Raw genomic sequence first — 25793 nt, 5'->3', positions numbered from 1 at the left:
TTATTATAACTGTTATAGTGTCTGCCAAATTGAAAAGTGTACAAAGGAAAAGCTTTTGTATCATTATTCATTTTATTATTTTGTAAGATAATTTCTAGCGGTAATCAAAGCAAATACAGAAACTTAAAGAGGAAAATTATTAGTTTAAGCTGTCTAAATCAGATAGCATATAGTATGTTTATATTGTTAGGTCAATCCGATTACAACAAATTAAAGATATACTATGGTCAAATTTGATATTAGAACGTATTGATAATTGCTAAGCAGTCTTTTGGTAAATATCATTTTGTTTTACTTAAAAAAAGTAGATGTGTTATATTTATTTAAAATTCTACAGAGTATAGGTCAAACTATGAATATGTAGTGCCATTAAAATACTTGCAGCTTTTTTTAAAAAAAGTATAATAAAAGTAACAATTTCATAGATTTCAAAAAATTTCTGCGATCAAAATATTTTACTCGAGGATAAGCATAGTTTAGTTTAAGATAGAAACAGATTTCTGTCCCATATCTAGTTTTCATCATTCGCCGGAGCTGTCTGAAAATGAAATTCCATTAGATTTTAACATTCTAGTATTCATTATTGAATAACCCTTGTAATAATTTACTTTTGCATTTTAATGTGATATAAAAATAGAATCAAATCAATTTAATCATTACTTCAGCGGCATATACGGTGTTATTTTATTAGAACCAGATATCTAAAAACAATTTTCCATTAGGAGCTACCAGCATTTTATATGGTTCCATAAAGGGATTTGTAATTCAGTAATGGGGATTCGATAATAAGTGCCGAAGTCCTAATGATTTTATTACTTTTTACAGAATGTCCACGGTTGGGCGACCGATATTGTCTCTCACCTGACTCAGTGTATTCATTTGATTTATGAAATGCCACTTTGCGGATTTACATGAACTTTCAACATTTTGGTATATTTTGGTATATTTTGGTATAAATTTTATTTGCTTCATATTGATTGTATAGATAAAGAGGAAAATTATTAGTTTAAGATGTATTGTAAGTTTATAAAACAGAACTGAATTCTATAGGATGAGTATACAACTGTCAAACTTTATTTGGTGAGGTGTTAGCTGTGTCTGATATAGCATTTGCAGCTGTGTACGAATCCAATAGAATCAATATTATACACAACAGTGGTTTATTCTCCCCCACATTTTTGCAATTTGACAGAACTTTGTTATTTCAAATATGATAAAGATCTAATATGGAAACTTTGGACTCTGAAAATGCAAGCGAGGTTAGATGTAGTAAAATAATGATATGATATGGATTACCTAGACGTAGAAAATGAAAACGAGGCCAAAATAATATTGGATTCAATAACGATTTACAATTTGGAATCAAACGGTACAAACAGTCAAAGTTCATTGTTTATTATTTTATGAATTGTTAATTATTTTATAAATGGTGCCATAGATCAATTGGTTTTTTAGTTTCTTGAAATGTACTACAATTCATGATTTTTTATAGGTTTATAAAGGTTGTAACCTTATGGCATTTGAGAATACTAAAGTTAACACCTTCATTATTCATGTATTTTCCAGGTTTGATTGAGATAAAGGTTTACGGAAATCAATCCATTTTAAAGGAAGATTTAAATATGTTATGTTTTTACTTCAGTAAAAACTTGAGTATTGCAAAATAAAAATAAAAAAAGATTAAATTTAGAAATAAACTGGAGAACACAATTGTATTGACATAAAATGTAATATGATATAATCACCAGTGGGGTAAATTATAGTCACTGATTTCATTCTAGCTATCCTATAATTCAAATCCACATTGATTAAGTCATTAAAGACATAAATATTCAAACATTATGGTCTACATTTGAGCCGCGCGATGACAAAACCAAAATAATGCGTTTGCGACCAGCATGGATCAAGACCAGCATACGCAGCCGCACAGTCTGATCAGGGTCCATGCTGTTCGCTATCAGTTTCTCTACTTGTTATATGGTTTGTAAGCGGACAGTATGGGTCTTGATCAGACTGTGCGGATGCGCAGGCTGGTCTGGATCCATGCTGGTTGCAAACGCATTTTGTTGGTTTTGTCATGGAGCGACTCATGTATTTAAAATTTACATCTTATTATATTTGTTAAAGGAGGACAATATTAAATCAAATCAGTGTATATTTGTTGATTTTAAGTTGAATTGGATATTGCATGAATGTAGTAGACATATATACAGTGAGTTGGCCAATAACGGATCACTAGTGAAACTTTCAGTGTTTATGAACGAATGATTTTTAAATTCTTAAATAAATGTATGTAGATTTGAAGTATTTTTATTCCTCTTTTACTGTATACTTCTTGTGAATTTGTATTTTGAATGCATCATGGTGCATTTACCTTTTTCAAACATCTAGTAAACATGCCAATAACGGGTCAAATCAGCCATTAGCGGATCACGTGACATACGAATGGGGGATTGTCTCAAAACACGAATTTTCTGTCAAATTCGTCCTGAACTGCACAAATATGTCACCCCTGAATATCAGAGTGTAAAGGGTACCACTAAGTAAAGAATTCAAGAGGCAACTGAATGATTGTGGTTAACATTGTAATGTTATGATTGTAATAATGGTGAACTAGATAACTGCTCTCAATGATTTGTGTAGGCAACAACCACAAGACAAATGGTTGACATTAAATGCATATTCATTTTTTTCAGGATAACAGGGGTCAAAGCAGCTCATGAAAACACCTTCTATGTAAAACTTGATTAAAGTAACTGTAACCTTAATGTGTTGTTGTTGTTGTGAAACAAAAGCTAAAAGTGCAATACCTAGAAATTTTCATGTTCTTCTATGTGGTCAGTATGATTAGGATATATTTTAAAAGAATAACAAACAAACTTTTCAGCATATACTGCTTTACTCCTCCCTAGAAAAATCTGCAATAAAAAACGAACAAAATCATAACAAAATACATGTACTAGTGAAAAACAATTCTGACTATCATTCATAAAAGGCAATGTAATAATAATTCTGATTGTGCAGACAAATGGATATGAACTTCTATGTCACAATTAATTGTTATAAAACAGTAGCAACAGCTTCAAAAATATGTAATTTAAGTAAAAAAGAATTCTTTATTGTTATATGTAACAGACATGTGACTGAAAAATTGTATTTTTGTTGGGTTTAACGTCACACCAACACAATTTTAGGTCATAGGGCTGGACTTCTGTGTACATTTTTTTTCTTTTCCTTTAGCCTTTGGAAGCATCATTATCTGAAACAATAAAACATATAAACATTGAGCTAGCATGGATTCATTAAGTATAATTTTACTCTTTAATACTTTGACCCATTCTGCATTGAAATGTCTTTGTTAGCATATGAAACAAGAGCTGTCAGAGGAGACAGCTCCACTCGACTAATCAATTACTGGACACAATATTTAAAGGAAGACAAGACTATGGACAAAATATCATATAAATATATTTCTGTATCAACATCAAGAATCCACGTATAAGTTCAATATTTTAAATTACAGAAATATTCATTTTAGAGTAACAAATTTATCACATGTGATGTTGGTGATAATAAGTAACGTAGATGCCTTGAGAAATGAAGAAAATGGAGAAGTAATAAAATAATTTAGTTTTATTAAATTTTTAACAAAATTTTAAGTTAAAGCCTAGTCTTAAAATATACTACATACATTTGAAGTCACATATTTTAAAGGAATAATTCTGTAAAAATGTCTTTCACAAATCATGTTGGCGATGATGTAAAGGAACATATATTTGAAGTTTGAAGTAGATACATTAAGAAATAAAGAAGTTGCAGTAAAAAAATAATATTTTTTTTTAATGAAAAATCTTTATCCAAGGGGAAATAATTATGGAAATAGTTTTGCCAGTGTTATCAACCTTATCAAACTTAAACGAACCATTTATATTAACGGAGGTCGAGTTAGCTATTCGGAAGTTAGCAAACGGAAAAAGCTGCGGCTTGGATGGAATACCATCTGAATTTTATAAGAATAGTTTAAACAGTATTGCACCTTATTTAGTATTAATTTTTAATCGAATATTTGAAACAGGTGAATTCCCTCAATCTTGGGGTCTTAGCATAATATGTCCTATACATAAGGCTGGATCAACCTGTGACCCGAGTAATTATCGAGGAATTTCTCTTATTAATACACTATATAAAATATTTTCAAGCATCGTTAATAAGCGTTTGTATGAATTTGCTGAAAATAACAATAAGTTTGACGAATCTCAGGCAGGTTTTCGAGCTGGGTATTCGGCAATTGATAATGTTTTCTGTCTTCAAGCTATGGTGCAAAAATATCTTTCCAAAAAAGGGGGTAGATTTTATTGCTTGTACATTGATTTCCGTAAGGCCTTTGATAAGATTAACCATAAGATACTTTTTCAAGCTTTACAAAGAAAAGGAATAAACGGAAGATTTTTGTTTTTATTAAAGAAAATGTATAATTCGCTCTATTCATGTGTAAAGGTTCGAAATACTTTCTGTTGTGATTTAGATACACAAAATAGTTCCAGAAATAGGCCTATGATAACTGAATTTTTCAAATGTAACATAGGAACCCGACAGGGGGACAAATCCAGTTCCACAATTTTTGCTCTCTTTATTGATGAATTAGCACATATGCTTCGTGATAAATGTAACTCTGGGATTTTTATTACACAAGAAATTCACGATATTATTTGCCTCATGTTTGCTGATGATGTTGCAAGTTGTGCTGAAACGGCAGTTAGATTACAACAACAATTAAATGTTGTCGATGAATTTTGTAAAAATATTGGGATGGAAGTAAATTTAAATAAAACTGAAATTATGGTATTTAGAAATGGGGGACCGCTCAGACAATATGAAAATTGGCATTTTCGGGGTAATACTCTTAAAGTTACTTCCGTTTACAAATATATGGGACTTTTATTTACACCAGGGTTATCATGGAGTGCAGCAAAGGATAAATTATGTGCACAAGCACACGTGCAATACTTTCTATTTATAGTTATAAAAAACCATATTGTTATTTTCCAACAAACGAACTTTCATTCTGTTTGATAGTATGGTTAAACCTATTTTATGCTATGGGTCACAGATATGGGGATATGAATTTGTTGATTCTATCGAGGCAGTTCAAAATAAATTTTGTAAAAAGCATATAAGTGTAAAAAGAACAACAAATACGTGTATAGTTTTAGGAGAATGTGGACGTTTGCCATTGTGTATAACTTATTTTGTTAATTGTATAAAATACTGGTATAAATTGTTGACTATGCAAGGATCATAGATATCCCAGACAATGTTATAAAATGTTGAAGTCCCTAGATGAGAGCGGTCGAAATTGTTGGGCATCTCAAGTAAAATCACTACTTAATACTTATGGTTTTGGATATGTATGGCTTGCACAAGATATTGGAAATATACTGTAGACATATTTATTTACTTTTCGTCAACGACTGAAAGATTGTTTTGAACAAAAATGGCATAATGATATAAATATTGCGTCCCGTTGTTACCATTATAAATTTTTTAAGAGTCAATTAAACCCTGAACGTTATCTTTACTGTGATATTCCAAGAAAATATATGGTTGCTCTTGCAAGGTTTCGATGTTCCTGTCACAAATTAACGATTGAAATGGGAAGACAAAATAATATACCACTTCATGAAAGAATATGTTTATTTTGTTTTAACCAAAATAATGTAACTGTTATTGATTGTGAATTTCATGCCTTTTTTCAATGTTCTAAGTATAATGACGTCCGAAATAATTATCTCTATAATTGGTATTCAAATGGTACTACAATTAACGATTTTTATTCGCTGATGAGTACACGAAATGAAGAAAATATTTATAAACTATCTCTGTTTGTATATCACTTGTTGAAAAGTACCAGCTCTTGACTTATTTTATTCTAGTTTTATATGTTATGCAACTACATTCAATACATGTATACACTATAATATTTATACTGTTGTGTATTTTGGGCCGGAGGCCTTTATTTACTTAAATAAAATTGAGTTGAGTTGAGTTGAGTTGTCACATAAGATGTGGTTGATGATAAGGAACATTATGATTAGAAGTTTGAAGTTGATGCTTTAAGAAGAAAAAAATGTACATATAAAATTATTGCACAAAAATCTAAAACTGAAATCAGGACACAGACGCTTGGTGAGGACAAGTCTCAATATATATGTCATATAAATAGCTGAATATGAAAAAAATATGTTGTTTGTATCTGATTTATTTAATAACTATGATTTATGATGTTATATATAGTCTGGAAAAATCTGGATACCTACGTACATGTAGCCTGGAACAGTATTTAACTGTTGCAGCTGTTATATACTACATGGACTGCATAATTCAGTTGTAATATTAACATAAATCATTTAAACTTTATATTATTTATTTATTTATTTGGTCTACAAACTAAAATTTAAAAAACAAATATTTTCTATACCAGGTTGTATAACTTTGAGGCGGTCCCTTCCTATAAAATTGCATGATCCGCTATTGGACAACTCGGTGCAATTCGCGATCATTTGAATAGCGCTATCAAAATAATTCCTCAAGTATTTTTTAAACGGTTATTGTTGCAGGTAGTTAACATATTGGTCATCAAATATCTACCAGATTTGATCCAATATCATTCGAGTTTTTATGATAAATAAGGCAACAATTTCAAATATGCGTTGTCAACGGCGCTAAATTTCACGAGACACGGAAACGCTTGGTTAAGCATCTGAGTGAATCTGATATGAATTACACGGATGTTTACATTTTTTCCCGCTGTCAAGTAGCTAACATCCTAATGCACATGCCTGTTAGGTAAAAACATTTTTAAGCTCAAAACTGTTAGAAGAAAATTTCGTTAAATTACTGACTGATCCGTTATTGGCTATGATCCGCTATTGGCTAACTCACTGTACATTATACACATTTACATTGTTGATTAAAGAACTCTTCTTAAAATATATCTTCATACTAAAATGAATTTTGTCTAACTGAAAATAAAAACAAACAAACAAAAAGCAAAACAAAAACAACAAAACAAACAAACAAAAACACACTAAAAACACATAAAACGAATTTGGGTATCTTTTCCACCGCAAAAACTCCTCTTGATGATCGAGATACAGTGCCTGCAGTTAATAGTAAAGTACTGATGATGCTGGCGATATTCATTTTTGTAACCATTTGTTTTAGATATATACATAGTGCAAACATAGGATTCTGTTTGTAATGACACTAATTTCACACGGCCAAAGCGTATGTCATCCGACAAAACTTTAAGCATCAAACGTTTAGTTCCTCATATGTTGATATTATCTTCTTTTTATTACAGTTTGCTACAGTGGTAAGCACACATTAATGCAATCAAGGCACTCAGGCATGCCTTTTATTGGTTCAGCTAGCCAGTTATGTAAAACGAAAGCTATTTAAACGGTCTTTATAATAATAATAAAACCACAGTTAAACTATTTTACTACCTTTGGCATCTCATCGTAATGGAGAACATCATTCACTCATGACAAAACAGTTCTTAAACAAGTACACTGTTTATTTCATTCGAATGACGAGAAAGTTTAAAATAAAAGGAACTCCACTAAGGCCAAAGAAAAAACAACAACAACAACAACAAGAACAACAACTTGAATATCTTACATAGATCAACTTGGGTTTTCTATAATATCCCCTGCCTGACTTTAATTAAAGTGTTAAAACTCTCTTCATTTTTGGTTATCTTTTCACATTAAAATGACTTTTCTGGAAAAAATGGAGTAAGCAAACGTTTGCATACAAATTTTTGTTTTACATAAACCTACATCAAATACATTTATTAAAAAGCAATTTATTTCAAAATCTATCATAATCTGAATGAAATAAAAAAAGAACTTTGTAGTCTCTTTTAAATATCATATAATGATAACACCATTACGTTTTACGTTTTTAATACGGTTTCAAATATACCTCCTACATAATTTTTAAAACTTACTGTGTTTATAAATTTGAGGAATAATGTCAACATCAGAGTTAGAAGAAAAGTAAATAATAAACAGTTTATGTCACCTTGTGAAGAGTTTTGTTATCAAATATTTATATAAATTGGAATTAATCATCTTTTGTAATGAGTAAATATTTCATGCGTGCTGTACGTGTTTGTGAACTATAATTTTATTATATTGGTTCTTAACTTGTAATCTAAACAATGATGGTTAAACAGCGATTTTCGCTCAGCTTTACTTTGTTTACTAAACGTAAAATGCTTTAAATTATATTATATCACAAACACATGATATGAACTATGCATAGATAAACGAGATGCATTTTAACAGTTATCATTACACCATCATTAAATAAAACGAGACCCTAGTTTAAGTTTTACAAGTTTTATTATATACTTGACCAAACGTTTGATAATCGATACTTGTCCTCTTACATCATATTCTTTAATGAGAGACAATTTGTTAAATGTTTTATTTAATACATCACAAGAAATATTATTATCGATTGTGTTTTCAAGTTGAAGAAACTGTGTCACTTTATAAGAGTATAATAAAACAACTTGTCTTATTCTATGTGAAAAGCACACATGGCTTGCTTCCATAAGTAGAATGTTCAACTTAACATATTTGCATAGTCCACTCCCAGCCATAAGCAAATATCACAATACATAATTTGTTGAAACTTGAAAGAAGTAACGGTTCTAGTGCATCATTGTACATCATTTTAAGTAATAGCTATAAATAAAGGTCAAAGGCTTCATATTTATTTACTTGTAAAACTTTTGTCTCTAGTTCAACTGGGTTTCTCTAACATATATCAACACATTTCCTCCACTTTTGCCTCCATTGAGAACCATATGATAGCCCAAAACTTAAACACATATATTAATGACTTCATTCTAAAAATTGACTTTTAAAAAGACTAGTGTTAGGTGAGTGTCTACAACAAATATATGTAAGCGCTAATAAATCGTGAACAACAATTAGGTTGATTTAACTTAATAAGCTTTAATTAGTTTCATTTTTATATTTTTAATCTAAAGCAATGTAAATTCTTGCGATTATAACGTACAGCTGCATATGGTCAAAGCATCATATTCTTTACATATCGTTTTTTTTTCTAAAAAAGATAATCTATGGTATATGTTGTTGTATGCACAGACGATGTTTTATGTGTTAAATGTTAAGTAGACATCTTTATTTTCAAATGATAGCGTACAACTAAAGTAAGGGTGATTGAAATGATCGTAACATATCATATTTTAATGTGTTTATTACTGTTTGAGTTGTCTTTTTCCAAATGATTTTTAGTAAGATAACCTGTTATAAGTATGTCGTTAGTTATAATATTCATACTTTATTATGATAAACTTTTATTTGAGCCTTTATTTCTATCGATTACATTTAAAATGACAATGGTTTGTTTGTAAAAATACAATATTTTGATTACCAGACGAATCATATTTTGCATTGTAAATTCACAGTACAATAAAACAAAAACAATACCGATTGCATTGCTTTGTAACGGGATATTACATGTCGACTTTTTACCAATACTATGTACTACAAACATAAAAAAGGTCGGATTATCATGAGAAAATGGTTAAAAAATTGTTTATGTTGCATCAACATTCTTCAACCTTTACATGAGATTGCACACCCATGCAGCCGAGACGACTTCTTGGTAGCATCATTAAACGAATAAAAAAAACAATAAAAAAAACAACACAATTATCTATTAATTACAATAATGTTTCAACAAACGTGTGTTTAATGCTACTTTATTTTAATAACACAGTAGTCACAGGGTTTATCTGACAAATAAATCTTTTAAAGCACCATTAGAATCCGTATAAAACGACCAATGAAAAGCCGTAATAAGTGGTTAAAATGGACCAATATATACATTGTGCCATATTTCCAATAAAAGTCTTTCCAGACTGGATAAATAGGTAAGGATTAATGGCAAATAACGTGTTAGCAATGTATAACTCAAACTTTAAAATTGTTACAAATACTTTTCCTTGGTTGGGGTTAAAGTTACATCAACACCGTTACGCGACTTTCTAAATGGAAAAGGAGTTGCTCATCCTTGTGTTATTCTAGGCACCAGAGGCCACCCAAGCAAAACCACTAACCTTGCTTCCGCTAGCTGGAAAGTTTCCTCACATGAAGAATCGAAAGTCCCTGGCGGAATACGAACCTATTGCGATGAGAGGCCAGTAATTCGAAATCAGCAGGGTTACAAACACAATAATGATCTAAAGTTCTATGGAAGTAAAAGCTGAATTAGTTCTATATAGTAATGAAATAAAAACTCTTTGAATTTTTTATATTGATATTTTCCTACTTGTAGACTCAGATCGTATGTAATTACTGTCATTGATTATATTTGCATGTACCTTTATTGTTTAAGTCATTCAGCACGCAATTTCATTCCAAAATGACGTCATTTTACGAATTCATTAATGCATATTGATAAAGTAAAGAATACTTGGCAAAGAATATAAAAAGAAACTTCATGGAGGAATAAGCTAGGTACAAATATTCCTGATGGCATGAATTCCAAAACACTTTATTAATTTTAGACTTAAAACTTTTTTCATGTCAATTTTTGTATCTTTTATTAGTTTAAACATAGTTTATTTCAGACAAGTATACACATTTACAATTTTACAACACATGAAATGAATGGAAAAGGATCAGAACCGAAAGCTGATGCTTATATAGGTGTTATCCTAGTTTTATTTGCTAAAAATTGGCAGTGTGTATATGTATGTACATGGATATGCTTGAAAGTACAATGAGTAATTATGTAATAAGAATAAATTTTATATTATATAAATATCTTTTATTAAGATCCGCATATTACATTTGTACGCCAAATTATCTGTGACATTTAATCGTCGTTGTCCTTGACGTCATATGACTTTGATGCCATTTTCTGTAAACAAAGTATACCTGATGAAGATTATTGAGTCGAAACAATGTATACTTTTCAAATAAAAAAAATACATTTAAAAATTGAAACTGGCATCAAACTTACATTAACCGAATGACGCAGTTAATACATAAAATAAATGACTATTAATCGGTATTTTCATTAAGAACTGAATTTTCTTGCAACAGTGTTGATGTTACATGCAATCATGTTATTTCTTATGAATAATAAAATTTAGCAACAAACACTTTTTGAAAAAAGTAAATTGTGAAAAAGCTTTCTTGTTTGAGATTAAGGTTTTGTCGTCTTGAAGATAGGAGTTAACTAGAAATGTGTCCATAGGACACGGGTGCCCCCACCGCGCCACTGTTCTGTCAATCTTTTTACTAAGTCAAGGGAAATAACTCTACAAATACTGGATAAATCCACAAGCAAAAGCCCAGGTGCAAATCTAAAATATGCTGAGCAACCTGCCCATAAGGTTTAATGACTATATCAAATCCTTTTTGAGAAACTTGCGACACAAGTTGAAAATTGCAAAAATTTTCTAAGTGAAGGGCAATAACTCTAAAAATACTAAATAAATCCAGACGAAAATACCTGGTGCACAACTGCACATGCTGATCAATATTCCTGTAAAGTTACATGACTCTAGGTCAAATACTTTTTGAGTTACGTGCGACACAAGTTGAAAATTGCAAAATTTTACTAACTTAAGGGCAATAACTCTGAAAATACTAAAAATATCCAGAAGAAAATACCCAGGTGCACAACTACACATGCTGATCAACATTCCTGTAAAGTTTCATGACTCTAGGTCAAATACTTTTTGAGTTACGTGCGACACAAGTTGAAAATTGCAAAATTTTACTAAGTCAAGGGCAATGACTCTGAAAATACTAAAGATATCCAAACAAAAATACCCAGGTGCACAACTACACATGCTGATCAACATTCCTGTAAAGTTTCATGACTCTAGGTCAAATACTTTTTGAGTTACATGCGACACAAGTTGAAAATTGCAAAATTTTACTAAGTCAAGGGCAATAACTCTGAAAATACTAAATATATCCAGACGAAAATACCCAGGTGCACAACTACACATGCTGATCAACATTCCTGTAAAGTTTCATGACTCTAGGTCAAATACTTTTTGAGTTACATGCGACACAAGTTGAAAATTGCAAAATTTAACTAAGTCAAGGGCAATAACTCTGAAAATACTAAAGATATCCAGACGAAAATACCCAGGTGCACAACTACACATGCTGATCAACATTCCTGTAAAGTTTCATGACTCTAGGTCAAATACTTTTTGAGTTACGTGCGACACAAGTTGAAAATTGCAAAATTTTACTAAGTCAAGGGCAATGACTCTGAAAATACTAAAGATATCCAAACAAAAAATACCCAGGTGCACAACTACACATGCTGATCAACATTCCTGTAAAGTTTCATGACTCAAGGTCAAATACTTTTTGAGTTACATGCGACACAAGTTGAAAATTGCAAAATTTTACTAAGTCAAGGGCAATAACTCTGAAAATACTAAAAATATCCAGACGAAAATACCCAGGTGCACAACTACACATGCTGATCAACATTCCTGTAAAGTTTCATGACTCTAGGTCAAATACTTTTTGAGTTACATGCGACACAAGTTGAAAATTGCAAAATTTAACTAAGTCAAGGGCAATAACTCTGAAAATACTAAAAATATCCAGACGAAAATACACAGGTGCACAACTACACATGCTGATCAACATTCCTGTAAAGTTTCATGACTCTAGGTCAAATACTTTTTGAGTTACGTGCGACACAAAAGTGAACGGACGGACGGAAGGACGGACGGAAGGACGGACAGACGGACGGACGGACAAGGGTAAATCTAAATGCCCGCCACTAACGTGGGGGCACAAAAACAGTGACAAAGGAATATCACAGAGTTGGCGCACACAAATTATATTGCAGCTTAAAGGACCTCCACTGAGGCTTTTGGACATGACGGGACTAGAAATATTTTTCGGCAATATCCTGGAACAGTCCCTTCGGGGACTTTTCTTTTCCTTCCGTTTTTTACCACATGTAACACAATTACAAACACCGACGAAGTTGTCTCATTTCGCTTCGCTACACTGCCAATGGAGGTAACAATTAAAGATTGTTATTTTTTTTAAATCAGGATCAAGTAGACGTTTGCTTAAATATGTCTTTGTGCACATGTGCTACATAAGTCCAAGAATGCTTGCCAATAGCAATACACTAGTAAGAGGGCTGTGTGCCGCCTACACATTATTATTACGAAAATCATTTGCGTTAAAAAATTGGCGGTAAAATTTATGTACATGAATTACAACTTTCATGGCAAACCTCTATGAAAGAGGACAAGAAAGGGATACATAAAAAAACGTTAACATGTTTTCGAAATGTGCTTACGTCATACCAACCGTAATATTGTTGGTTTTCCTAAAAATAACATTCATTCCGTAAATTTACATTTTTGAATGAAAACAAATACATCAATATGTTTTAATTAGTCAAATGTACGGAATGAACACTATTTCACTCGAAAAATAAAAAGTCTCTTTCAATGGGAAATGCCGCTCAAAAATAATCCCCGGGGACTATACCATGATTATATAAAGAGAGAAACATATTATAATTTATTTCATGTTCAAGTTTATGTCGCATGCTACTGAAGGGAAGTATTCCCGGGAAAAGGGTTTCTTCGAGGGCTTTAATATCTTATAAAATGGGGCTTGGAGATGTTTTGGAGTGACTGTTTTAATTGGTCATATGTACGGAATGAACACGATTTCAATCGAAAAAGAAAAGTCCCTGGGGACTATTCCTTCAATGAGAATTACCGTTGAGAAATAATATCCGGGGACTATACCGGAATTGTATAAAGAGAAAAACATATTTCATTTTCAAGTTTATGTCACATGCTACTGAAGAGAAGTATTCCCGGGAAGAGGGTTTTCTTAGTGGGCTTCAATATTTTATAAAATGGGGCTTGTTTTGCGGGGACTATTTTAGTCTACTCCATTTATAACGGGATCGGTTTTAACGAGGTACCGCTTATAATGTACATTCTACTGTGTCCCGGGCTTTTTCCTTCTATTTTCCTTTCATTTTATATCGTTTTTAACGAGATCGGATTTAGCGAGATATCGGTTACAACGTACCTATGCTGTACATATACATCCGCTGCACAATGCGTAATTTTCACAAGTTTTAACGAGGACTTACGTAATAAGCGTCGTCTGCAGGCTCCTTGCCACTGGTTTTTGTTGCTGGGTCTTATGGGGTTAGCGTTTATTGAACGCCGCCTTTTCTTGTTTATCTTGTTTATCATATTTTATCGAAAACGGTAGTCAATTAACGGGAAGGATTATCACGCAATTAGCGATAGAGAATGTATCGATGGTTACTTTTGCGCTACAGGCTAATTTGTCCCATAGGTGATGAAATGTCATTATGATATGGTTTTGAGTGATAAAAACAAATTTCATGGCTATTATATTACTCTAATAAAATACACTGCATTTTAAAGACATTCATCACATGGAAGTTTAAAAGGATGTTAGTAATAAAAAACGAAAAGCAATACCCTTGGATCTTAAATTTCAAATAATTGTGAATGAAGTTGAAAAAGGTGTTCAAAAGCTGAACTTGCGAGAAAACATGGACAAGCATCCAGCACTCTAAGCACAATGTTGAAAAACAAAGAGTCAATCAAATCAAATTTTGAGAAAAATTCGTTTCAGTCTAGTCGGAAGCGATTCCGTTCTGGCGAATACACAAACATTGAAGAAGCTCTTTTTAAGTGGTTTTCGTCAGCCCGTAGCGCAGGCGTACCTATCACTGGACCAGTTTAAGCTTCTAAGGCTGAATCTCTAGCCGTAAAATTGGGACATTCTGATTTCAAGGCATCAAACGGATTTATAGAGCGTTTCAAGGAGCGTAGAGGGATTGTGTTTAAAAAAAATGTTTGTGGGGAAAGTAACGCTGTGGATGAAGATATTGTACAGTCATGAAGAGAGAAATTGCCTAGAATCATTGAACAATATGAACCTCGTTACATTTTTAATGCAGACGAAACTGGCTTATTTTACAAATTGCAACCTAATAAATCATTGCATTGAAAGGTGAATCATGTAGTGGCGGGAAAAATCAAAAGAAAGAATTACAGTTATGCTTGCCACAAACATGTCCGGAACTGACAAATTAATCGGCAAATTCAAAAAGTTGTCCGCTTCCAGTAACGTATGATGCCAATAAAATAGATTACATTCAAGTGATTTGTTTGAAAGTTGGGTACGCAGAGTTGACAGGCAAATGCGTTTAGCAAACAGGCACATCTTGCTCTTTGTTGATAACTGTCCAGCACATTCGGATATAAACGGACTGACAAACATTAAGCTAATGTTTTTGCCACCTAACACAACCTCACACCTACAGCCTTGTGACCAGGGTATCATTAAAGCATTTAAAGTTTATTATAGAAAATTACTGGTCGTTTTGGCATTGTTCTCATTTGAAAATGACAGTCAAACCCAAATTAGCAAAAAGAACGCAATTTATTGGACCCACGCAGCATGGCAAATGGTTTCAGAAAAGTGTATTGTAAACTGTTTTTAAAATGCTTGATTTGAACATCATCTTCAGCATGTGGATTATATGTTTGCCGATAATACAGAGGAAGATATCCCATTGAACAAGCTTCGGTTACTTTTGTAAACAAGAAAATTACCCAGATACCTCTGTCGATGCATACATGAATGTAGACAATGAGGAAGCTGTAATCTGGACAATAACTGACGATGACATTGTCTTAGAAATTAAATGTCAGAGTAAAACCTCCCAGAATGACTATGAGGACGACGATGACAAGAAACAATGGACCTGTGTGACAATTCAGTTGTCAGTGTTTCAAAACTATAAATCTGCCTAAAATTTAAAAAGACTGCCCCACTCTTTTTATAAACTAAGCGTTATACGTAAATTCTAACGGACATTTACAGAAATTTCATTCGGATCTGTGTGTTATTTATTGTTTATGCGAACTTAATTATTTAATTAAAAGGGATTTTGGCCAAATGAAAACATATTTTGATCTTCACCCGTTCACTCTGTCTCACTATATACCCTTGGATGGGCATAATGTCACTTTAATAAATTTTATTAACGTTGATTCGTAGATATACGTGCTATAAATAGAGTAGAATAAATTTACAAGAGTTACCTGCCTTTATAATTTTACTCTTAAAAAAGAAGGTGCACGAAACCGAAAGTAGAAAAAATGGTTAAGAGTTCTAAAATTATTCTTTCCCGGTTATAACGAGACCCGATTATAACGAGGAACGACGCAAAGCCCCGACGATCTCGTTGTGTCCAGAGTGCATTTAACTGTATACGGAATGAACACGATTTCAGTCGCCCGGGGACTATTCTTTCAATAGGAATTGCCGTTAAGAAATAATCCCCGGGGACTATACCGGAATTGTATATAGAAAGAAACATATTTCATTTTCAAGTTTATGTCACATGCTACTGAAGGGAAGTATTCCCGGGAAAAAGGTTTTCTTCGGGGGGGCTTCAATATTTTATAAAATAGGGCTTAGAGATGTTTCGGGGGGACTGTTTTAATTGGTTATATATACGGAAAGAACACGATTTTAGTCGAAAAAGAAAAGTCCCCGAGGACTATACTTTCAATAGGAATTGCCGCCGGGGACTTTAACCATATTTAAATTTATGTGAGGTAAGAATATTAATTTACAGAATGAATAGTATAAATGTTACCGGTCCGTAGTAGAAAGATAATTTATATCTGTCTACATATATAATATTATGTTATAAACTGAATATATATCGCAAAATAAATTCCTTTGCTGATCCTCTATTGGCGCCCTTCTATTTTTAAGACGCGCGGACGGTGGTTTTAGGCATTATTTTGAAGGACTTACTACATGTTGCAATACAGTGATGTCTGGTTCTCAAATATCCGGTAATTTTAGACCGAAAAAGGACAACGTGGACGACATAGGATTTGAGGAATCTATTAATCCTTGGAACTTTTACTGGTTGTTTAATCAAAATGATGAAATTGTTAATTATTGGTGTCGAAAAACGGACTTCTGTTGAACAGTTTGCCGTAAACGAAGCAAGCGGGAAATCTTGCAGCCAAACACTGAGATACAGCAAGAACAGGAATCATGAAGTGTCTGTGAGAACAAACAGCTTCTCTGAGAAGTCAAAGTTAACAATACAAGATGTAATAAATTTCATAAAGTACTATCTGGACAACATGACTCTCCTACAATGTCCGTTTTTTTCAAGAGTAAGCTTTCGAAGTATTGCTGTAGACTGGGCTTCATTCATTCGATATGGGGGTTGCGTTCATTGAACGCCGCCTTTCCTTGTTGATCTTGTTTTTCATATTTTAAAGAGTATTTTCAGAGGCATGTCAAAAGTAAGATGCTGAAAGGTGAAATTGTAATCGATGAGTCCCCGTCTGGAAGAAGGGTTAAATTTCAACGAGACAACCCACATAAATGACTGAAAGTGTGGGTTTTTGGTATGGTTGAAAGGGAGTCTTTTTAACACTTTCATTGTATATCCGCAAAGTGACAGGAGGGAGAGCACATTAGTGCCTCTTATACTCTTATAAAGGATCAACCATTTACAGTGATGGGTGGAGTGCCTATTGCCAGCTCATTGACATTGGTTATAGGCATTTTACAGTTATACACAAGTACGTTTTTAACAAGCAATATAGAAATGTTCATACAGGAGATATTGTGACTGTCCACACCAACAGAATGGATGGGGCATGGCAACTTAACTTGCGAAGAACCATTTCAGGAAAATGGCAGGTACGAAGGCAACGCAATGGGGGGACACATGGCAGAGGTAATATGGCGTTCACATGCTAAAGGTCATGTTTACGAGCATTTCTTTGAACTGCTGAAAAGCATACACACTCTACATGAACCTGCTAACTTAACATACACAACTCCAATCTTAAATTCCTTGGATGGCATTCCAATTACCGGTGGTAATGCTAAAGATATTAGCCCTGCATTCACAGAGCGGGAGCTGCTACCATGCCGGTCAGATGTTGAGACAAGTAAATCCGAAAGTGACGCACAATCTTTAACGCCTCGAGAAAGTGACGCACAATCTTTAACGCCTGTACAATATTCTGCATGGTCATTGGGAAATCCCATTTTAATAAGTTCTAATGAAGAGAAGTTGCCGAAATCAAAGCATGAAACAGATTTACAGAAAATGTCGTCGGACATGTTCCCTTCAAACAGCTCTTCAAGTGAAGACATTGCAGAATTACATCCCCACGATAAAGCTATGACTCCATCGCATGCTCAGGTTAATTACGGGAAAATTATCAGCTGTTAGCCATCAAGTATGCTTCAACTATCAGCCATGTAAAGGAAAGAATGTTGCGCATAGAAAAGAAAACCCGTGCTTTCAATTTCTAGACGTAGAACTGTTGAAAAGGTGTGTCATCCTCCTGGCTATGTTGAAACCAAGGAAGAAGGTGAAAAGACACGTAGTTTAAAGGAAAAGGCTTCTACAGGTTCATTGAACGCCGCCTTTCCTTGTTGATCTTGTTTATCATATTCTAAGACTCCTTCAAATCCTTAAACGAAGCAAACTTACAAGTGGTCTTCTTCGGATGATGACTTCCAGTAATTAATACAACACCAGGTGTAAATAGTCCATAATAAATGTAATTAATATATGTATCTGAGGTTTCCTGAATTAACGTTGGCTTTACGTTTTTTTAAACAGAAATATACATTTTAAGACAAAGTATGTCTTCTGAAAAAAACTTTGTGCATAAATTGAAGCAAAGGTGTGAATTAAATAGACTTTCGTTACGCCGAACATGTTATGACAGATGACAGCTGTTAAATTGTGGGTAAGTGAAATTTACATAAATTATTTTTAGAAGCAGCCGTCTTAAACAAGACTAGTATGATCGGAGTTCCTCTGGCTCTTGTCATTTAAAATAGAAAATTGTTGTAATTGTGATTTATTTCAATGTTTGTGAAGACATCGTCGCTCTTAACAGCCAACCTGTTTTTGGTTACCAAGTCTTTCGCACGTTATCATAAAAGAGACCTGGCACCTTATCACGATGTTGACTATATACTGACAGATTCATATTTGCATAACACACTCGAAAGTACGAAAGACTGGTAGGGACATTTATACTTCATGAATTCCCGATTTTAACTTCACGAATTAACAATTTCAACTTCATGAATTCACGATTTCAACTTCATGAATTAACAATTTCAACTTCACGATTTCAACTTAAGCAATTTACGATTTCATGTCCCTACCAGTTTTTCATACTTAATGTGTGTAATGACAAAAATGAACTGAAACAGTAAAATTTTGGCAGAGAACTTTTAAAATTGGCTTAGACAGAATAAATATAATTTACTTAAGATGTTTATTTAAAATATTAATAAATATGTCCGCCTTTCTTTTAACATTAAGATAAACATATTGAGAACTTAATAGGCCCGAGATATTCCAGCAATACGTGACATACTCGTGTCAAATCGCCGTAAAATTCAAACTACCTGATATTCCATAAACTATGCATTAAAAATGAATGCGCCAAGCTAATCTTTAGAAAAACACATTGTATTTCTGTATGTAGTTGTGTTTTCGTATGTCAGTTACTATATAGACGTCACTGACATTCCTGTTAATTCGCCGATATCTCGCGTGCTTCATTTACACGGATTTCATTAATTTTTTATGTCTAGTTGCGTAATAATGTTTTCTTCGAAATCCCTAATTAGCTGCCAGCGTCACTTCCATTTCCTTTTTTTTGAAGTTGATGCACTACATTAGCAAACGTTTTCTAATTTGATGCATAAACTGGTACTAAGTTCTTAAAATAGCAAAAGGAGGAGAAACTTAACGTTTAAGATATCTGCCTGATATAGATAATTAATAGATATCTACAATTTTAATCATTTCGTACGTAACGTAAATTTCATAGATCAATGCATACAAATAACAGTAAATACCATTTACAGCCGGAGTAACAGTTATTAATTACCCTGTCCTGTTTTTGTTTGGGTCCTTCTGGGCTCCTGACCGCTGGTCCTTGTTGCTGGGTCATGTGGGGGTTGCGTTCATTGAACCCAATTTTTTCTTGTTGATCTTGTTGACCATTTATTTTTAATATTACACAAAATGCAATACAATTTTCGAATGACGTTAACATCTGAAGTCGTTTGATGAATTCGATTTTTATGTAAATATCATCGATACGTCAAAGGATTAATTTAAAAATTGTAAATGCATAGCAGAAGAAAACAGTTTAAGTTAAACTACATTTTGGTAACACTTGGCAAAACACAGAGGCCTTAACTAGTTGCTGGTTGAAAGTCCAGTAAACTAGATCATATTTGGTATATTTTTAAAAAAAAAAGTTCAAAATTAACTCTGCCATATTTGTGAGAAATTTACTCCAGTCGTTGATTTGTATGATATCCATGTTTGGTTGCAAAAGGTTTGCCATACCAGCTGTGCCATTCTTTGAGTCAAGGGGTTTGGCAAAAAGAATTTGTCTAATGCCTGTACATTATAGAACTCTCTTCCTCAGCGTTTGAGAGATGCCAAAATATGTTATCTTGTAAATACAGTATTAGGAAACATTTTCACAGTCAAATACAATTTCAATATGGACTACGTGTATAAGGCTTGCTTATGAATGACAAGATATATTCATAGTACATTGTTGTTTAAAGCTACTATCCCACACATTGTAGTTTGGGCGTTTTTGAAATAAAATGTCATTTAAAGATATAATTTCACAACAGGCTCGTACATTTATATTGAACTAGATGATTAATTTATGTCTTGTCTGATGAAAAACATTTTTGCGATGTTTAATATGCTGAAATTTTAAACCGTTACAACGTCTTATTTTGTATATATTGACTGAAATTACACACACGCACGCACGCACCATCGCACGCACGCACACACACACACGCACACGCACACACACACACGCACACGCACACGCACACACACACACACTTACACACACACACGTTAACTCGTTGCAAGTAATCCGGTTTTAACTGACATTATATAGTGAGTTTAGCATGCATCAAGCTGTACTACTCGCAACAAGTTCACGGTTGTATATATTTGTGTCAAGTGAAATGTAATAACCGTTAGGTCACAGTTATCTCGTCAAAACCGCAAATAATTCTACTTCTATGCATATTCCATAATTGTAAACAAATATGCTTATGTTTATAGACCCGTTTTGTGTGAGAGAGTATCTTTAATGCCTGGCAAAATTACTGAATCGCACCTTTTGAACATTTAAAAGATGCTAGATAACTTATCTTAAACCGATCTTTATATTTTCAGGATAAGTATTTGCTACTTAATCATTATATCATCACTAATATTATACTCACTATGTCTTTCATTAATCTTAAAACTGATATTCACTGTGATATGAAGCATCTGTCTCCTATGTCAAACAATATTATATCTAAAGACAGAGAGTGAACATGAGTGTGTAACTTTGAAATATGGGTACATTGCGATCCCTCGGAAGTATTAGTAACAACAAAATTACATGAAAATTGCAGACTCGGTTTGACTGAGTCTGTACATGTATGATAATTAAAAGTGCAACATCCTTAAAGCCCCTTAGCACCGGCTTGAGTGGTACTCAATTTTCAACACTTAAAAGGCTAGAAACATCGAAGAGACGTACAGGGCAACTTTTTACAGCAGCCATACAGCACTTGACACTTGCTTGACACTCTTTTTGTGTAATCCATAGCAAAAATGTTGTCTAACAAGGTTTTTATTTATAACTCTTACTGTTTTATTATGTTCTTGTGTGATTATGACATGTTGCCACATTCATCCATACGTTTAAATTTTAATAAATCTATCTATCTCTATAAATCATGATAAATATTTCAAGTGCTCATCCTTAATTGAACTTAATTGATTATTTTATCAAATTGTATCTCTGCATCTTTAATTCACAAACAATGAAATCAGCAATACTTAAAAGTTAAAGTTCATATTCAAAGAATTGTTTCGCCCGGAAGAGGTATCTAAAAACAGGACTTTTGTAAACTGAAAATTTTCCTCCAAGCAAAACAAGCTACATTTTTATCATAAAATGGCAATTGTCTTAATCTTGCACTTGAATGTGATTAAGTGTAGAATCAAATCACCACAGCGGTATATATCTAATTTTATGAGAACCAGACATCTAAAAAATAAATTCGTATCAGAAGCTACCAGCGGTTTATATGTTTCCATAAAGGAATGTGGAACCGTGTGATCAGGAATCAATAGCCAGTGTTATAATCACAATAACTCAATAACTTTTTACATTATGTTTATTGTCAAACGATATTATCTATCAGTTTATTACTACATGTATATTCGTTTTATTTAGTAAAGGTCACGTTACTGTATTCAATTGATTGCTTAAATATTACGTTACGAACTGTATGCATTTGATTTATAAACTGCTAGGTTTTTTACTGTATTCATTTGCTTTATGCCTTTAATAATTCAAATGAATACAGTTATTAACAACGTCTTTAATAAATCAAATGAATACATTTACATGTAGTAACTTAGCCTTTAATAAAAGCATATATTGCACTTTATTAGCAAATGAGGCTTAACATCAACATTAGCGAGATAATGTCGCACAGGGTACTAGTAGGAACACTCAATGTACAAATGGAGAGAGCGTGTCGAACAACGTACGTTCAGTTTCTATTTTCTCAAATAGGGTCTGAATGCCTTGAAAAAAAAAACGTTTTTCATCAACTCTTGACGAAACAACAACTAAACAAATACATTGGCAAAACTAAGACTATTCTGCAATTATTAGCAACAAAGTAGCCAAATAAACAAACTGTGATTATACAAAGTAATATTATCCAACTGATTTAATTATTGTAGTCATAATCATATCGTACATTAGTCTGGTAATATTTCTTTTGTGAAAATAGAAGATAATTGCAAGATTATAAAATGTTCAACGGTTGTTTTCATATATGTCCATTTACATTACGAGAAAATACTAAAATAGTTATAATTTCTTTAATTTAAAGATCATATCACATCGGTGATATTGCAAACAATTTATCAAATATACAACAATACAAGAGTGTGTATCAGAAAATATATACAATAAAACTACAAGTAGTATTATATTAGTAATTCTTATTTGGACTGTTTTAGCAGTGATCATAGACAAAATAAGGTATATGCAAATGAAACCATCAATGAAACTGCTCTATATCTATTTTGGGTTTGTAGCTATTTATTTGGTATTTAGCATCACTCAACTTTAAAATGATTCCTTGCTGACAGGATGACAGAGCTGGGTTCTTTATAAAATACCGGAAAAAAAGTTTTTGAGTCACTTGCTAATAGAACATTGCTTATTCATTTAAAATATTTTCTCTGAATATTGTATTGTTCTTAACTTTCTTTCAAATAAAAACAACGTGATCAAGTATGTTTAAAACCATACCCCAATATTTATCAATTTAATAATTTAAATGCAATGCAGAATCAAAATTTGTAATATGTCTTTTCATCGGGTTTGACCTACATTTTACACATAAAGCCCTATTGAATTCTGATATCGATCATATAGCATTTTGTTATTGTATCTGATTTAACGGTGACAAACACGTCATAGATATTCATCAACTATATTATTCTTGACACGATTTTCTCATTGTTATTCTATTTTTACCAATAAGCTTTGAAACACAAACTAGTTATAACATCCTTTCTTATATCTTGTCATAAATATTCACTTTCTCTTGACTTGTTTATTTGAGCGGGTACATACATATTTTTAAAAAAATATCTTATTGCATTAGAACCTGATATATTATATATACCTGAGTATTATTGTCTTTATGCATTGATAGTTAAAGTGTACATTAGAAAGAAACCATTCACTGTATGTTAATATAGTTCTATCACATTATATAAATTTGTAAATGCAAGACATGCCAGCACTCAAAATTTTCCCCAGGATAATAATTGAATAACAGTATAAATGGCATTTTATACATTAATTTACAACACGCTGTTAATATTACTCCTCACCAATTGTGAGAACGTATGTTGCAAATAATTTGAAAGAATAATGTCAACCGTGCCGTTATATTAAAAAAGCTGGTCTAAATATGTTATGTCAACTTGTGAAGAGTTGTTGTTTTGAATTTGTAAATTTGAAATTATAAATTTTTTACTCGTTATATGCGGTTATGAGAAAATATCACACGTTACAACAGATGAGATATTTATATAATATAGTTGACTTATATCGATCTCAAGGTCGTATTGTAAAGAATGAATGCCAAGGCAGTTTACAATTTTCTGCATGCAAAACCTTTATACACAAGTTACCCAAGGAAATGCTATTGAACACGTATACGCGAGTAATTAACGTGGGAAGTAGGTATAATTTGTTCATTAACATGTAAAAGAGTATTTGAAAAAGTCCTCGACGTCAAAACGTCTCAAAACAGCAAGTAACAAATGCATTTCTAGCTTAACTAGTGTGGCTTAATCCATCTTGCAATCATCAGCAACAAAGGAGCAAAGTGAACAAGTTTTGGTAATACCAAAGTAATGTTATCAAACTGACGTAATTGTTGCTATGGTAATGTCATTTTTAACCCTAAACCACATTGGACCACAAGTGATATGCCTTTGTCACCAGAAATGAGACCAGTCAGTCTGCATAACCGAATTGGCTTACAAACTTCAAATTTTTATTTTGATCTTCTCAAAATGGATTTTGGACCGTTCGAAAACTGACAACTGCACCAGTTCATTTATTTAATTCAGGAGGTCAAGGGTTAAGTAATAGAAAGAGCATCGAAGCACGAGGCTTTCTGATTTGTACACCATAAATGGATAAGATAGCCAAGTGCTTTTGGTGTTCTTTCTCTTTTGTATCATAGACAAAAAATTAAAACACTTTTCCTATCGTCACAACATGTAAACCCCAGAAATATGTAACTTATGCATATGGATATGACTTTTAATCGCTCTCATTCTCGCTATCGTCAAAACATGCAAATCTCAGAAAAAGTGTAGCCAATCAACAAGCATGCTCTACTTTTATCACCGACAGACAACAGACAAGTGTCTAATACCTACACTTCAGTTAACACACTGTGTATTTATCGGTATACGATTTAATTTGAACATATTTTCAATTAGTGGCGGCGTGGTCGAGTGGCTGATGCGTTGCACTAGTCATCTAAAGATTGCTTGCCGTGTGGGTCCAGACGCCGCTAGGGGCAAGCCGTTGTTTCATTGAGCAAAAAACTTTACATTCATCGCTAAGAACTGGTTGGTTCAGGCACAGATTCGAGAGTGTTTAGCTTCCAACACAATCCAACTAAAATAAATTCGTATTAACTAATGAAAAGGTGTCGACACAATGTTACAATGAGAATTTGTTAGAATGTATCACATCATTCGGTGTGATAAAACAAAGTACCCTACTCCATGTGAAATACCCAATACAGTATGGTTTGTCTAAAGAAAGCATTAAAAATGCTTTTGTAAATTACACGTATTTTCACCTTATTTATCGTTATTTAATACACTCCTATTATTCTGTGACGATCAAAATGACTCGACATCAGTTTCAATTGTGTGTAAAAAAGACTTCAAAACAATTCCTGTAACATATTATGCTTATAAAGTGCAGAACATTACTTCCCTTGCTGAAGATA

Source organism: Ruditapes philippinarum, unplaced genomic scaffold, assembly GCF_026571515.1.
Source record: "Ruditapes philippinarum isolate M1 unplaced genomic scaffold, ASM2657151v2 ctg928_1_1_1_1, whole genome shotgun sequence".
In the NCBI taxonomy this organism is placed as follows: domain Eukaryota; kingdom Metazoa; phylum Mollusca; class Bivalvia; order Venerida; family Veneridae; genus Ruditapes; species Ruditapes philippinarum.
Note: the sequence above shows the minus strand (reverse complement) of the source record.